The following is a 15,000-nucleotide window of genomic DNA, read 5'->3' on the forward strand; positions in this document are numbered from 1 at the left end:
TGAACTTGAGCTAGCTAGCTAGCTTGAGCTTGAGCTAGCTAGCTAGCTTGAGCTTGAGCTAGCTAGCTAGCTTGAGCTTGAGCTTGAGCTAGCTAGGCTAGCTTGAGCCTTGAGCTAGCTAGCTAGCTTGAGCTTGAGCTAGCTAGCTAGCTTGAACTTGAGCTAGCTAGCTAGCTTGAGTTTGAGCTAGCTAGCTTGAGCTTGAGCTAGCTAGCTTGAGCTTGAGCTAGCTAGCTAGCTTGAACTTGAGCTAGCTAGCTAGCTTGAGCTTGAGCTAGCTAGCTAGCTTGAGCTTGAGCTAGCTAGCTAGCTTGAGCTTGAGCTTGAGCTAGCTAGCTTGAGCTTGAGCTTGAGCTAGCTAGCTAGCTTGAGCTTGAGCTAGCTAGCTTGAGCTTGAGCTAGCTAGCTTGAGCTTGAGCTAGCTAGCTAGCTTGAGCTTGAGCTAGCTAGCTAGCTTGAACTTGAGCTAGCTAGCTAGCTTGAGCTTGAGCTAGCTAGCTAGCTTGAGCTAGCTAGCTAGCTTGAGCTTGAGCTTGAGCTTGAGCTAGCTAGCTTGAGCTTGAGCTAGCTAGCTAGCTTGAGCTTGAGCTAGCTAGCCAGCTTGAGCTTGAGCTAGCTAGCTAGCTTGAGCTTGAGCTTGAGCTAGCTAGCTTGAGCTTGAGCTTGAGCTAGCTAGCTAGCTTGAGCTTGAGCTAGCTAGCTAGCTTGAGCTTGAGCTTGAGCTAGCTAGCTTGAGCTTGAGCTTGAGCTAGCTAGCTAGCTTGAGCTTGAGCTAGCTAGCTTGAGCTTGAGCTAGCTAGCTTGAGATTGAGCTAGCTAGCTAGCTTGTGCTTGAGCTAGCTAGCTAGCTTGAGCTTGAGCTTGAGCTAGCTGGCTTGAGCTTGAGCTAGCTAGCTTGAGCTTGAGCTAGCTAGCTTGAGCTTGAGCTAGCTAGCTAGCTTGAACTTGAGCTAGCTAGCTAGCTTGAGCTTGAGCTTGAGCTAGCTAGCTAGCTTGAGCTTGAGCTAGCTAGCTAGCTTGAGCTTGAGCTTGAGCTAGCTAGCTTGAGCTTGAGCTTGAGCTAGCTAGCTAGCTTGAGCTTGAGCTAGCTAGCTTGAGCTTGAGCTAGCTAGCTTGAGCTTGAGCTAGCTAGCTAGCTTGAGCTTGAGCTAGCTAGCTAGCTTGAACTTGAGCTAGCTAGCTAGCTTGAGCTTGAGCTAGCTAGCTAGCTTGAGCTAGCTAGCTAGCTTGAGCTTGAGCTTGAGCTTGAGCTAGCTAGCTTGAGCTTGAGCTAGCTAGCTAGCTTGAGCTTGAGCTAGCTAGCTAGCTTGAGCTTGAGCTAGCTAGCTAGCTTGAGCTTGAGCTTGAGCTAGCTAGCTTGAGCTTGAGCTTGAGCTAGCTAGCTAGCTTGAGCTTGAGCTAGCTAGCTTGAGCTTGAGCTAGCTAGCTTGAGCTTGAGCTAGCTAGCTAGCTTGAGCTTGAGCTAGCTAGCTAGCTTGAGCTTGAGCTAGCTGGCTTGAGCTTGAGCTAGATAGCTTGAGCTTGAGCTAGCTAGCTAGCTTGAGCTAGCTAGCTAGAGCTCGACCTATGAAAAGCTGCGCAAACACTTATTCTATAATAATTGCGAAAATTAAAAATTTCACAAGTGAAAAGCTGCATAAACAGTAATTCTATGTGTGGGGCATTATTAGGGGGAGGTGTCTTGTCAAAATATGGCTGGACTAAAGACCTCAACCCAGATAGGGTGGAAGGCCCTATGATCGGTCTGTTACTAATCGGTGACCGATAAAGACCTGACCAAGGCCTGTAGTAAGCTTGGTTAGGCATTACAGGAGATAACACTAAGACCGAGGGGTCTTAGAGAGCCCTCTAGCGGGGCGAATAGAGCTAGATCGAGCCTTGGGAAAGCTAGATCGAGCAGGACTGAAGCTAAAGGATAGACCGAGAGGTCTGTCTGGTCCTCCTAGAGAGGCCAAGAGAAAGTACGAGAAGCCAACTAAAGCTTGATCGGGCCTTCAGCAAGCACGACCGAGCTGTACCGGAGCTAACACTAAGACCGAGGGGTCTTAGAGAGCCCTCTAGCGGGGCGAATAGAGCTAGATCGAGCCTTGGGAAAGCTAGATCGAGCAGGACTGAAGCTAAACGATAGACCGAGAGGTCTGTCTGGTCCTCCTAGAGAGGCCAAGAGAAAAAACGAGAAGCTAACTAAAGCTTGATCGGGCCTTCAGCAAGCACGACCGAGCTGTACCGGAGCTAACACTAAGACCGAGGGGTCTTAGAGAGCCCTCTAGCGGGGCGAATAGAGCTTGATCAAGCCTTGGGCAAGCTAGATCGAGCAGGACTGAAGCTAAGCAAGAGACCGAGAGGTCTGTCTGGTCCTCCTAGAGAGGCCAAGAGAAAGTACGAGAAGCCAACTAAAGCTTGATCGGGCCTTCAGCAAGCACGACCGAGCTGTACCGGAGCTAACACTAAGACCGAGGGGTCTTAGAGAGCCCTCTAGCGGGGCGAATAGAGCTAGATCGAGCCTTGGGAAAGCTAGATCGAGCAGGACTGAAGCTAAACGATAGACCGAGAGGTCTGTCTGGTCCTCCTAGAGAGGCCAAGAGAAAGTACGAGAAGCTAACTAAAGCTTGATCGCGCCTTCAGCAAGCACGATTGAGCAAGACCGGAGCTAACACTAAGACCGAAGTGTCTTAGAGAGCCCTCTGGTGGGGCGAATAGAGCTAGATCGAGCCTTGGGAAAGCTAGATCGAGTAAGATTGAAGCTGAAAGAGTGTCAGAGGAGCAAATGAACCTCCAAAAAGTGAAAATCAAATTTTAGAAAAAACACAAGTTAAATACTGCATGGACAGTATTTCTATGTGTGGGGCATTATTAGGGGGAGGTGTCTTGTCAAAATATGGCTGGACTAAAGACCTCAACCCGGATAGGGTGGAAGGCCCCATGATCGGTCTGTTACTAATCGGTGACCGATAAAGACCTGACCAAGGCCTGTAGTAAGCTTGGTTAGGCATTACAGGAGATAACACTAAGACCGAGGGGTCTTAGAGAGCCCTCTAGCGGGGCGAATAGAGCTAGATCGAGCCTTGGGAAAGCTAGATCGAGCAGGACTGAAGCTAAAGGATAGACCGAGAGGTCTGTCTGGTCCTCCTAGAGAGGCCAAGAGAAAGTACGAGAAGCCAACTAAAGCTTGATCGGGCCTTCAGCAAGCACGACCGAGCTGTACCGGAGCTAACACTAAGACCGAGGGGTCTTAGAGAGCCCTCTAGCGGGGCGAATAGAGCTAGATCGAGCCTTGGGAAAGCTAGATCGAGCAGGACTGAAGCTAAACGATAGACCGAGAGGTCTGTCTGGTCCTCCTAGAGAGGCCAAGAGAAAAAACGAGAAGCTAACTAAAGCTTGATCGGGCCTTCAGCAAGCACGACCGAGCTGTACCGGAGCTAACACTAAGACCGAGGGGTCTTAGAGAGCCCTCTAGCGGGGCGAATAGAGCTTGATCAAGCCTTGGGCAAGCTAGATCGAGCAGGACTGAAGCTAAGCAAGAGACCGAGAGGTCTGTCTGGTCCTCCTAGAGAGGCCAAGAGAAAGTACGAGAAGCCAACTAAAGCTTGATCGGGCCTTCAGCAAGCACGACCGAGCTGTACCGGAGCTAACACTAAGACCGAGGGGTCTTAGAGAGCCCTCTAGCGGGGCGAATAGAGCTAGATCGAGCCTTGGGAAAGCTAGATCGAGCAGGACTGAAGCTAAACGATAGACCGAGAGGTCTGTCTGGTCCTCCTAGAGAGGCCAAGAGAAAGTACGAGAAGCTAACTAAAGCTTGATCGCGCCTTCAGCAAGCACGATTGAGCAAGACCGGAGCTAACACTAAGACCGAAGTGTCTTAGAGAGCCCTCTGGTGGGGCGAATAGAGCTAGATCGAGCCTTGGGAAAGCTAGATCGAGTAAGATTGAAGCTGAAAGAGTGTCAGAGGAGCAAATGAACCTCCAAAAAGTGAAAATCAAATTTTAGAAAAAACACAAGTTAAATACTGCATGGACAGTATTTCTATGTGTGGGGCATTATTAGGGGGAGGTGTCTTGTCAAAATATGGCTGGACTAAAGACCTCAACCCGGATAGGGTGGAAGGCCCCATGATCGGTCTGTTACTAATCGGTGACCGATAAAGACCTGACCAAGGCCTGTAGTAAGCTTGGTTAGGCATTACAGGAGTTAACACTAAGACCGAGGGGTCTTAGAGAGCCCTCTAGCGGGGCGAATAGAGCTAGATCGAGCCTTGGGAAAGCTAGATCGAGCAGGACTGAAGCTAAGCAAGAGACCGAAAGGTCTGTCTGGTCCTCCTAGAGAGGCCAAGAGAAAGTACGAGAAGCTAACTAAAGCTTGATCAGGCCTTCAGCAAGCACGACCGAGCTGTACCGGAGCTAACACTAAGACCGAGGGGTCTTAGAGAGCCCTCTAGCAGGGCGAATAGATCTAGATCGAGCCTTGGGAAAGCTAGATCGAGCAGGACTGAAGCTAAACGATAGACCGAGAGGTCTGTCTGGTCCTCCTAGAGAGGCCAAGAGAAAGTACGAGAAGCTAACTAAAGCTTGATCGGGCCTTCAGCAAGCACGACCGAGCTGTACCGGAGCTAACACTAAGACCGAGGGGTCTTAGAGAGCCCTCTAGCAGGGCGAATAGAGCTAGATCGAGCCTTGGGAAAGCTAGATCAAGCAGGACTGAAGCTAAACGATAGACCGAGAGGTCTGTCTGGTCCTCCTATAGAGGCCAAGAGAAAGTACGAGAATCTAACTAAAGCTTGATCGGGCCTTCAGCAAGCACGACCGAGCTGTACCGGAGCTAACACTAAGACCGAGGGGTCTTAGAGAGCCCTCTAGCAGGGCGAATAGAGCTAGATCGAGCCTTGGGAAAGCTAGATCGAGCAGGACTGAAGCTAAACGATAGACCGAGAGGTCTGTCTGGTCCTCCTAGAGAGGCCAAGAGGAAGTACGAGAAGCTAACTAAAGCTTGATCGCGCCTTCAGCAAGCACGATTGAGCAAGACCGGAGCTAACACTAAGACCGAAGTGTCTTAGAGAGCCCTCTAGTGGGGCGAATAGAGCTAGATCGAGCCTTGGGAAAGCTAGATCGAGTAAGATTGAAGCTGAAAGAGTGTCAGAGGAGCAAATGAACCTCCAAAAAGTGAAAATCAAATTTTAGAAAAAAACACAAGTTAAATACTGCATGGACAGTAATTCTATGTGTGGGGCATTATTAGGGAGAGGTGTCTTGTCAAAATATGGCTGGACTAAAGACCTCAACCCGGATAGGGTGGAAGGCCCTATGATTGGTCTGTTACTAATCGGTGACCGATAAAGACCTGACCAAGGCCTGTAGTAAGCTTGGTTAGGCATTACAGAAGATAACACTAAGACCGAGGGGTCTTAGAGAGCCCTCTAGCGGGGCGAATAGAGCTTGATCAAGCCTTGGGCAAGCTAGATCGAGCAGGACTGAAGCTAAACGATAGACCGAGAGGTCTGTCTGGTCCTCCTAGAGAGGCCAAGAGAAAGTACGAGAATCTAACTAAAGCTGGGTCGGGCCTTCAGCAAGCACGACCGAGCAGTACCGGAGCTAACACTAAGACCGAGGGGTCTTAGAGAGCCCTCTAGTGGGGCGAATAGAGCTAGATCGAGCCTTGGGAAAGCTAGATCGAGCAGGACTGAAGCTAAACGATAAACCGAAAGGTCTGACGGGTCCTCATAAGAGGCATGGAGAAAGATCTGATACTAAAGTACCTCTCGGAAGTAATAAAATATGCCTGATGAAGCCGGGTATGATGTTTGTTGTTTGATGGCATTCATCGATTAGGTCTGGTGGATTCCCCATTACTCCGAGTGGTACTAGTAGAGGCTCCTACAGGGGTGAGCAAAGCGAGATCAAGCCTTAGGCAAGCTAGATCGAGCAGAACTGAAGCTGAAAAGCAAAATAAATGACAGGTCTGTCCAAATCAATAAACTTGAAATCCAGTGTGGTCACCACGGGTCACGAGGTGAATTCCTAGCGATTGTCTGCTGAACGTATAGGAAGGCCCGAAACGAACGATAATTTCATTGCACAGTGGAGATACTATACGTTCAGGAGTAGCATACATCGGGTTTGATCTATGATCATGTCTGGTCTCCGAGGATCCACCGGGTTACCAACTGGCACCGCTGTACTGGGTGTAAAACTGGGCCACCTGAAGTCCCGGGTGTAAAACTAGGTGCCTCTGTGCCAAAGTAGCGGCTTGCGTAGTGCATTATGCCTCCGGCTTGCGAAATGGTTATAAGCAATAACAACAGGACGCCGCGGGGTGTTCACTTAAAGGAGTAACGTTCTCTCAAGGGAGGGGATCTAAAAATCTTGATAAAACATTTATTCTATGCAAAATTTGTGCGCAAATTTTGCAAAGTAAAAAGCTGCACTGTAGCAAATTCTATGTGTGTAGCATTATTAGGGAAGTGTTGTTTGATGGCACCTCTCTACTTGATGCACCAAAGAACTACCTTGATGGCTCATGACCGCTGGTAATCTGTCGTCGCTAGTAGTTCGGAACTGAGAACAAATATGTTCGCAAATTACAACAATTATACAGCATATTGCTGAATAAAGCAGAACCGAATAATACTCAGTGACTTTACACCAAGACTGACTAATGTCTGGATTGTATCGTCCTACTCGAGTAAGGCGAAGAAAAGCTAGAAAGATACGCTTTTCACAAAGCAGGCTTAATGCATGCAAACCAAGGAGGAAGGAGTGATGCCCCTCCTTATAATAAGCAGAACCAAATAAAGAACAGACAGCATCATCTGTACAGTGACCAAGAAGAGGTGAAACTTCTGTATGTGAAAAGGCAATTTGAGCGAGATTTATTAGCAGACTAGTATTATGTTGTTTCTAGTAGGCGAAAGCCGAAACATCAACATGTGAAAATCTGATATTAAATCCTCAATCATTTTCCCTAGTATTATACAGCTATGAGTAACCTTAATTGGACACGGCAATTATTGCTGACCGGTGAAACTTTCGCATGGGAAAGACACACACACTTCTTGACAAAGCAATAAGTATTATGCTGTTTCTAGTACGCGAAAGCAGAAACATCAGCATGTGAAAGTTGTGAAGTTGAAGAATTTTTGTGTTGAGTACGATGTTGTTACTAGTAACCATGTCGACAGCTGAGAACTGTTCTCTAACCAATAGAAGGTGAAACTTCTGTATGTGAAAAGGCAATTTGAGCGAGATTTCTTAGCAGACTAGTATTATGTTGTTTCTAGTAGGCGAAAGCCGAAACATCAACATGTGAAAATCTGATATTAAATCCTCAATCATTTTCCCTAGTATTATACAGCTACTAGTAGCCGTAATTGGTCAGGGAAACATTGTTGACCGGTGAAACTTCACATGGGAAAGACACACAAATTACTTGACAAAACAATAAGTATTATGCTGTTTCTAGTATGCGAAAGCAGAAACATCAGCATGTGAAAGTTGTGAAGTTGAAAAGTTTTTGTGTTGAGTACGGTGTTGTTACTAGTAACCATGTCGACAGCTGGAAAGCTGTTCTCTAACCAATAAAAGGTAAAACTTCTGTATCTGAAGAGGCGGCGTGATTGAGATTTTTAACAGACTAGTATTATGTTGTTTCTAGTAGGCGAGAGCCGAAACATCGACATGTGAACATCTGGTTTTTAAATCATGAGTCAATTCTCCCTAGTATGATACAGTTGTTAGCCGGTATTGGTAACAGTAGAACAGAGATTTGGAGGGCAAAACCTGCTCATGGGAAATGCTCACAGAGCGCTATCTACCAGTACACATAGTATTATGCTGTTTCTAGTACGCGCGAGCCGAAACATCAGCATGTGAAATGTGTAATCGTGGGTAACTCTAAGTGTGTAGAGTACTGTGTAGTAACTAGTAGCCATGCCAAAGCATGCATTGAAACTCTTCGTGATTTAAAAAGCTCAAAGCAAGATTGACGAGGCCGCAAGGCTATGTCTTTCTAAATTCGAACAAATCGAAAGATTGTTCAAAGTACAATTAAACTGATTGATCCTGTCAGTTGCCATATGCTTGTCTGAAAGACTAAGCCATGCATGTGCAAGCGAAGCTTGAAAAAGTGGAACCGCGAATGGCTCATTAAATCAGTTACTATCTATTAGTTGATTTGCAAGCTAAATGAATAACTGCGGTAACCCTGCAGCTAATGCATGCTGATTGTCCGACACTGTCGGAGACTTTTACAAGACTACACCGGGTGATTTGCTAAGTACAGACACATCCCGTGATGAGTCCTAGTAACTGAAAGATCCCAGATAGCTTCGGCTTGGGGACGGAACTTCCGAATTTCTGACCTATCAACCTATGATGGTAGTGTAACGGACTACCATGGTTGTGACGGGTAACGGGGAATCAGGGTTCGATTCCGGAGAGGGAGCCTTAGAAACGGCTACCACATCCAAGGAAGGCAGCAGGCACGCAAATTACCCACTCTCCGCACGAGGAGGTAGTGACTAGAAATAATGATATGAACCTTTATGGTTTGTAATCAGAATGGAATGGACTTAAAAGCTCCATTGATGAACGAGTAGAGGGCAAGTCTGGTGCCAGCAGCCGCGGTAATACCAGCCTCTACAAGCGTATGCAATAGTTGCTGCGTTTAAAAAGCTCATAGTTGGATCTGTTTGAGTAGAACGGCAACATGGTCTTCAGTTAAATCTGTTGACTCGTTCCGCTCATCCTTCGCATCGAAGAAATAGTTTGCACTTAAATGTGACGAACTGTGGAAACGGTGTTTTCACCCTGAGAAAATTAGAGTGTTCAAAGCATCCTTTGGGATCGAATAATAAAGCATGGAATAATGGAGAATGACCCGCTACTCGATTGATGCCGGTTGGCTGAGTGCGGTAATGATTGAAAGGAACAGACGGGGGCATTTGTATTGCTACGTTAGAGGTGAAATTCTTGGATCGTGGCAAGACAAACTACTGCGAAAGCATTTGCCAAGAATGTTTTCATTAATCAAGAACGAAAGTCAGAGTATTGAAGAGGATTAGATACCCTCGTAATTCTGACCATAAACTATACCAACCTACAATTTGTCAAAGTCGATCTTGACTTGGCAAGAGATTAACCGGGAAACCAAAGTTTATTGGTTCCGGGGGAAGTATGGTTGCAAAATCGAAACTTAAAGGAATTGACGGAAGGGCACCACCAGGAGTGGAGCCTGCGGCTTAATTTGACTCAACACGGGAAAACTCACCCGGTCCAGACATCTTAAGGATTGACAGATTGAATATCTTTCATGATTATATGGGCGGTGGTGCATGGCCGTTCTTAGTTAGTGGAGTGATCTGTCTGGTTAATTCCGATAACGAACGAGATCTTCTCCATCTAAATAATGAAATTCACTATATGTGAATTCAAACACTTCTTAGAGGAACTATGCGGAATTAAATACCGCAGATGAAGTGAGGCTATAACAGGTCTGTGATGCCCTTAGATGTTCTGGACTGCACGCGCGCTACACTGTGTACTTTTAGATTGAGTACTCAGCCCTTGGTCCGAAATGGACTGGGCAATCAGAGAAAAGTACAGCGCTTCAAGGGGATCGTCTGTTGTAATTTGCAGACGTGAACCAGGAATTCCTGGTACTTATGAGTCAACAACTCATAGGGATTACGTCCCTGCCCTTTGTACACACCGCCCGTCGCTACTACTGATTGGATAGTTAAGCAAGAATTGCAAATTCCTACTGTTGGGACTTCGGTCTCCGGCAACGGGATGAAGCGGATCGAGCTTAATTGTCTAGAGGAAGTAAAAGTCGTAACAAGGTTTCCGTAGGGGAACCTGCGGAAGGATCAGTGATTGATTCCTTCGGGCATGGCTGCTGGTAGAGGCCATGTCTGTAGTGCGCATGACGCTCTGTCGCTAGAGATTGCTTGGCAACCAATCTCGAATTATGTATCGAGCTCAAAAACTACTTGTGTGGATACATAGTTCAGCAGTCATGGCAAGGGACTGCTTAAAGGGAGACTAGTTAGCAAAAGCAGCCTAGCAGAACTGCAGCTATCTAGATCTCAGAAGCTGGGTTATAGAAGCCCAGCTATAGACTTGTGAATGAGAAAGGCCTAAAAAGGTCCACAAGTCGCGTGGTTAGAACCGACACGCAAAAATCCCAGCGAGTGACAGAGCGTTGCGCTGTTCAGTGGGAAAGAGTTGAGCTACTCGGGGCGCCCACTGAACTTGCTCCGAGCCAAAGGCTCGAAAAAACACAGCTTAGCCTCAGATCCTTTACATAGAAGGCTAGCTAAAATAAACTTACCTTGGACGAGGGTAAAGTTTAGTCAGTTCTTAGGGGAGAGTAATCCACAGCTTCTCGCCCTCTGAACATTCTCCCAGATATGTAGGTCTGGGAGAGTCTCCTCCTGTTCTTCGGAATCTGGAGGTAGACAAAGACAGTACGATACGATCTTGCATCGGGATGACTAACCGATAATGATCATAATCTGACAATTTTTCCGGCTTGAGGCACCGGAGTCAGATTAAAGACACATACTGAACTAAAGGCGTATGTGCAAAGCTTGTCGGAGTGTAGAGAGTCAAGCTGAGTTGACTCGTCACGTGGTGATGACAACAGCCATGTGCAAAACACTCACAACTTTATCGTCTATGTGGAAAAGGTTGCTAACAGCGCTCTCTATGAGAGGCCCTCGCATATAACTATACGAGGAAAAGGCGATAGAGTTGTTTGAATGTGGGGCAGGTTCATCGACAAGCTAAGTTGATCACATTCTTGTTGTGGCATCCTACTAGAATTGGTCACGGTCTGCACCAACTCTCCCCAAGTTGGCCAGACTTAAAACTAGAAATAAGGTTTGCAGCTATGTGAACCTAGAAACTGTAAAGGAGTTGAAAGAACTTAAAGGAATTGAAAGAGGCCTTGAGGTATATCCTCTTGGTAAAGACCCACAAAAGCTCACAAAAGTGGCTTCGAAGGGCAAAACTGGTTCATCCAAAACAATTGGAGAGCTTAAAGCAGAACCAATTCGAATGAAACACTATTGGTGAAACTTCATCATGAGAACGTCACAAGCTGATCACGCTCTATGATATGACTAGTATTATGTTGCTTCTAGTAGGCTAAGCGCAAGCCGAAACATCAACATGTGAAAGTCGTAGAATTTTGCAATCAAACTGTGGCTAGTACTGTGATGTTACTAGTAACCTGGTGTTCCGTCATATGGCCAAGAGAGCATTTGAAGGCGAAACTTCTGCATGGGAAAGCTGCATCATGATCAAAATTTTATATCGAGTATTATGTTGACGTTAGTAGGCCTTGGCCGAAAACGCAGCATGTGAAAGGTATAGATAAAAGTTATTGTTGCAGTCAGTACTGTGTAGTTACTAGTAGCTGGATTTAAGCTCAAAATGAGACACTGTTGGTGAAACTTCATCATGAGAATGTCACAAGCTGATCAAGCTCTATGATATGACTAGTATTATGTTGCTTCTAGTAGGCTAAGCGCAAGCCGAAACATCAACATGTGAAAGTCGTAGAATTTTGCGATCAAATTGTGGCTAGTACTGTGATGTTACTAGTAACCTTGTGTTACGTCATATGGCCAAGAGAGCATTTGAAGGCGAAACTTCTGCATGGGGAAGCTGCATCATGAACAAAAGTTTATATCGAGTATTATGTTGACGTTAGTAGGCCCTGGCCGAAAGCGCAGCATGTGAAAGGTATAGATAAAAGTTAGCGTTGCAGTCAGTACTGTGTAGTTACTAGTAGCTGGATTTAAGCTCGAAATGAGACACTGTTGGTGAAACTTCATCATGAGAACGTCACAAGCTGATCACGCTCTATGATATGACTAGTATTATGTTGCTTCTAGTAGGCTAAGCGCAAGCCGAAACATCAACATGTGAAAGTCGTAGAATTTTGCAATCAAACTGTGGCTAGTACTGTGATGTTACTAGTAACCTTTTCTTACGTCATATGGCCAAGAGAGCATTTGAAGGCGAAACTTCTGCATGGGGAAGCTGCATCATGAACAAAAGTTTATATCGAGTATTATGTTGACGTTAGTAGGCCCTGGCCGAAAGCGCAGCATGTGAAAGGTATAGATAAAAGTTATCGTTGCAGTCAGTACTGTGTAGTTACTAGTAGCTGGATTTAAGCTCGAAGTGAGACACTGTTGGTGAAACTTCATCATGAGAACGTCACAAGCTGATCACGCTCTATGATATGACTAGTATTATGTTGCTTATAGTAGGCTAAGCGCAAGCCGAAACATCAACATGTGAAAGTCGTAGAATTTTGCGATCAAATTGTGGCTAGTACTGTGATGTTACTAGTAACCTTGTGTTACGTCATATGGCCAAGAGAGCATTTGAAGGCGAAACTTCTGCATGGGGAAGCTGCATCATGAACAAAAGTTTATATCGAGTATTATGTTGACGTTAGTAGGCCCTGGCCGAAAGCGCAGCATGTGAAAGGTATAGATAAAAGTTAGCGTTGCAGTCAGTACTGTGTAGTTACTAGTAGCTGGATTTAAGCTCGAAATGAGACACTGTTGGTGAAACTTCATCATGAGAACGTCACAAGCTGATCACGCTCTATGATATGACTAGTATTATGTTGCTTCTAGTAGGCTAAGCGCAAGCCGAAACATCAACATGTGAAAGTCGTAGAATTTTGCAATCAAACTGTGGCTAGTACTGTGATGTTACTAGTAACCTTTTCTTACGTCATATGGCCAAGAGAGCATTTGAAGGCGAAACTTCTGCATGGGGAAGCTGCATCATGAACAAAAGTTTATATCGAGTATTATGTTGACGTTAGTAGGCCCTGGCCGAAAGCGCAGCATGTGAAAGGTATAGATAAAAGTTATCGTTGCAGTCAGTACTGTGTAGTTACTAGTAGCTGGATTTAAGCTCGAAGTGAGACACTGTTGGTGAAACTTCATCATGAGAACGTCACAAGCTGATCACGCTCTATGATATGACTAGTATTATGTTGCTTATAGTAGGCTAAGCGCAAGCCGAAACATCAACATGTGAAAGTCGTAGAATTTTGCGATCAAACTGTGGCTAGTACTTTGATGATGCTTGTAGCCAACCGAATTGGTTGAAAAGCCCAATAAGTAAGCTAACTTGGGAGAGCTTGTTGGAAACCAAATGCTACTAGATTGGTCCAAATACATCCTTCAACAGGGGATCACTTGGCTCGCTTTACGAAGAGGAGCACAGCTATATGTGTTAATTCGGTATGAATCGCAAGATTTGTTTACCGACCTCTCTAACGCAAAAGGCGGTCTCGGCTTCGGCTGTTGACTGCGTCCGATTCAGGGTTATATAACTCTCGATTGAACACATTGATGTTCTATTGTTGGTGCTTCCAATAAAATTGGAACACTTAAAGCAGAACCGATTCAAATAATAGCATTCTGATCAATGATTGCATTCCTTGATCAAGAACTGCTGGAGTCATTGTGATGGCGAATTTTCTTCATAAGAAAATTGCAAAGAGACGGAACTTAATGAGACTAGTATTATGTTGTTTCTAGTAAGCGGAAGCTGAAACAGCAACATGTGAAAATCAAGTTTTGTTCAATGATCTCGAGGCGATAAGTACTATGAAGCAACTAGTAGCCTAAGCATGACTCAGATTTGAGACAGTCAAAAAGACTGGCGAAACTTCTTCACATGAAAGTTACATAGAGAACTACAAATGTATACAGCGAGTATTATGTTGTTTCTAGTAGGCGAAAGCTGAAACATCAACATGTGAAAGTTGTCTGCAAACTGTAGAACGATATGTGATTAGTACTGTGCTGTTACTAGTAGCCAGTCTGACTGTAGAAGCCAAGACAAAGGGAAACTAATGCATCTGAAAAGGACAAGTTATGGAAAGGTATGCACGATAAGTATTATGTTGTTTCTAGTAAGCGGCAGCTGAAACATCAACATGTGAACGTCGTTGTGTACAGTAACCTAGAACTATATAGTCCTTAGTAACGTGCATTTACTAGTACCTGTAATTGGTATTCAGACTCAGGCAGTTTGGAATAGTTTGGCAAAGATGCACCAGAGAAAACTGGGATTTGATACAGAAATTGTTGAATACAAGTATTATGCTGCTTCTAGTAGGTTGAATCCGAAACATCAGCATGTGAAAATTGAAAACATTTCTGGTTCGAATTGTCACAAGTATTTGGTGATCTGAGTAGCCAAACTCACTACAACGCCAATTGAAGGCAAAAATTCTCAACGGGAAAAGCTATTCTCATTGAATGAGCTAACAAGACGAGTATTATGTTGCTTCTAGTAGGCGAAAGCCAAAACATCAACATGTGAAAGTCTTGCTGAACAAATTTAATGTTGTTGAGCTCAGTACCGTGTGAATTAGTAGCCATAATTGGCGAGCGAAAATTGAACTGGCGAAACTTCGTCTTTGGAAAATTGCAGATGCCGAGCACTTATTTTGCAACGAGTATTATGTTGACTGTAGTAAGCGAAAGCCGAAACAGCAACATGTGAAAGCTGTTGAAATTTGTGGTCATTTTGCAATAAGTACAAGGAGTGTAACTAGTAGCCAGGTCAAAATTTGGGATAAGAATGAGCAAAAATTCTGCATGAGAACAGTTGAAATTATGAAACTAAATTACAAAGACTAGTATTATGTTGTTTCGAGTACGCGAAAGCGGAAACATCAACATGTGAACGTTTGTAACGAAGTTTCGTTAATTTTCAGCCTAGTACTGAGCAAGAACGAGTAGCCTCATCTCCAATCCCACGCAAAATGTAGTGAAATATGTGAGTGAACCTTATTCACGGTGAGGGTTTCCCGAGGTCTGTATTGCAGCGAGTATTATGTTGCTTCTAGTAAGCGAAAGCTGAAACAACAACATTTGAAAGTTGGAATTAATGACTGAATGGAAACTTCGACCTGTGTTTGATAGTAGTAGCGAACAAAACTGCTGAATCGGTTTCTGTCTCATAT

At 45.0% G+C, this 15,000-nt stretch overlaps 1 pseudogene; it reads left to right on the forward strand.

Annotated features, from left to right (window-relative positions):
• The first annotated feature begins 13,199 nt into the window (after nucleotides 1-13,199).
• LOC142355135 (5.8S ribosomal RNA) lies at nucleotides 13,200-13,351 on the forward strand (annotated as a pseudogene).
• Nucleotides 13,352-15,000: the final 1,649 nt, after the last annotated feature.

Source organism: Convolutriloba macropyga, unplaced genomic scaffold (assembly GCF_964194025.1).
Source record: "Convolutriloba macropyga unplaced genomic scaffold, txConMacr16.3 SCAFFOLD_1494, whole genome shotgun sequence".
Lineage (NCBI taxonomy): Eukaryota > Metazoa > Xenacoelomorpha > Acoela > Convolutidae > Convolutriloba > Convolutriloba macropyga.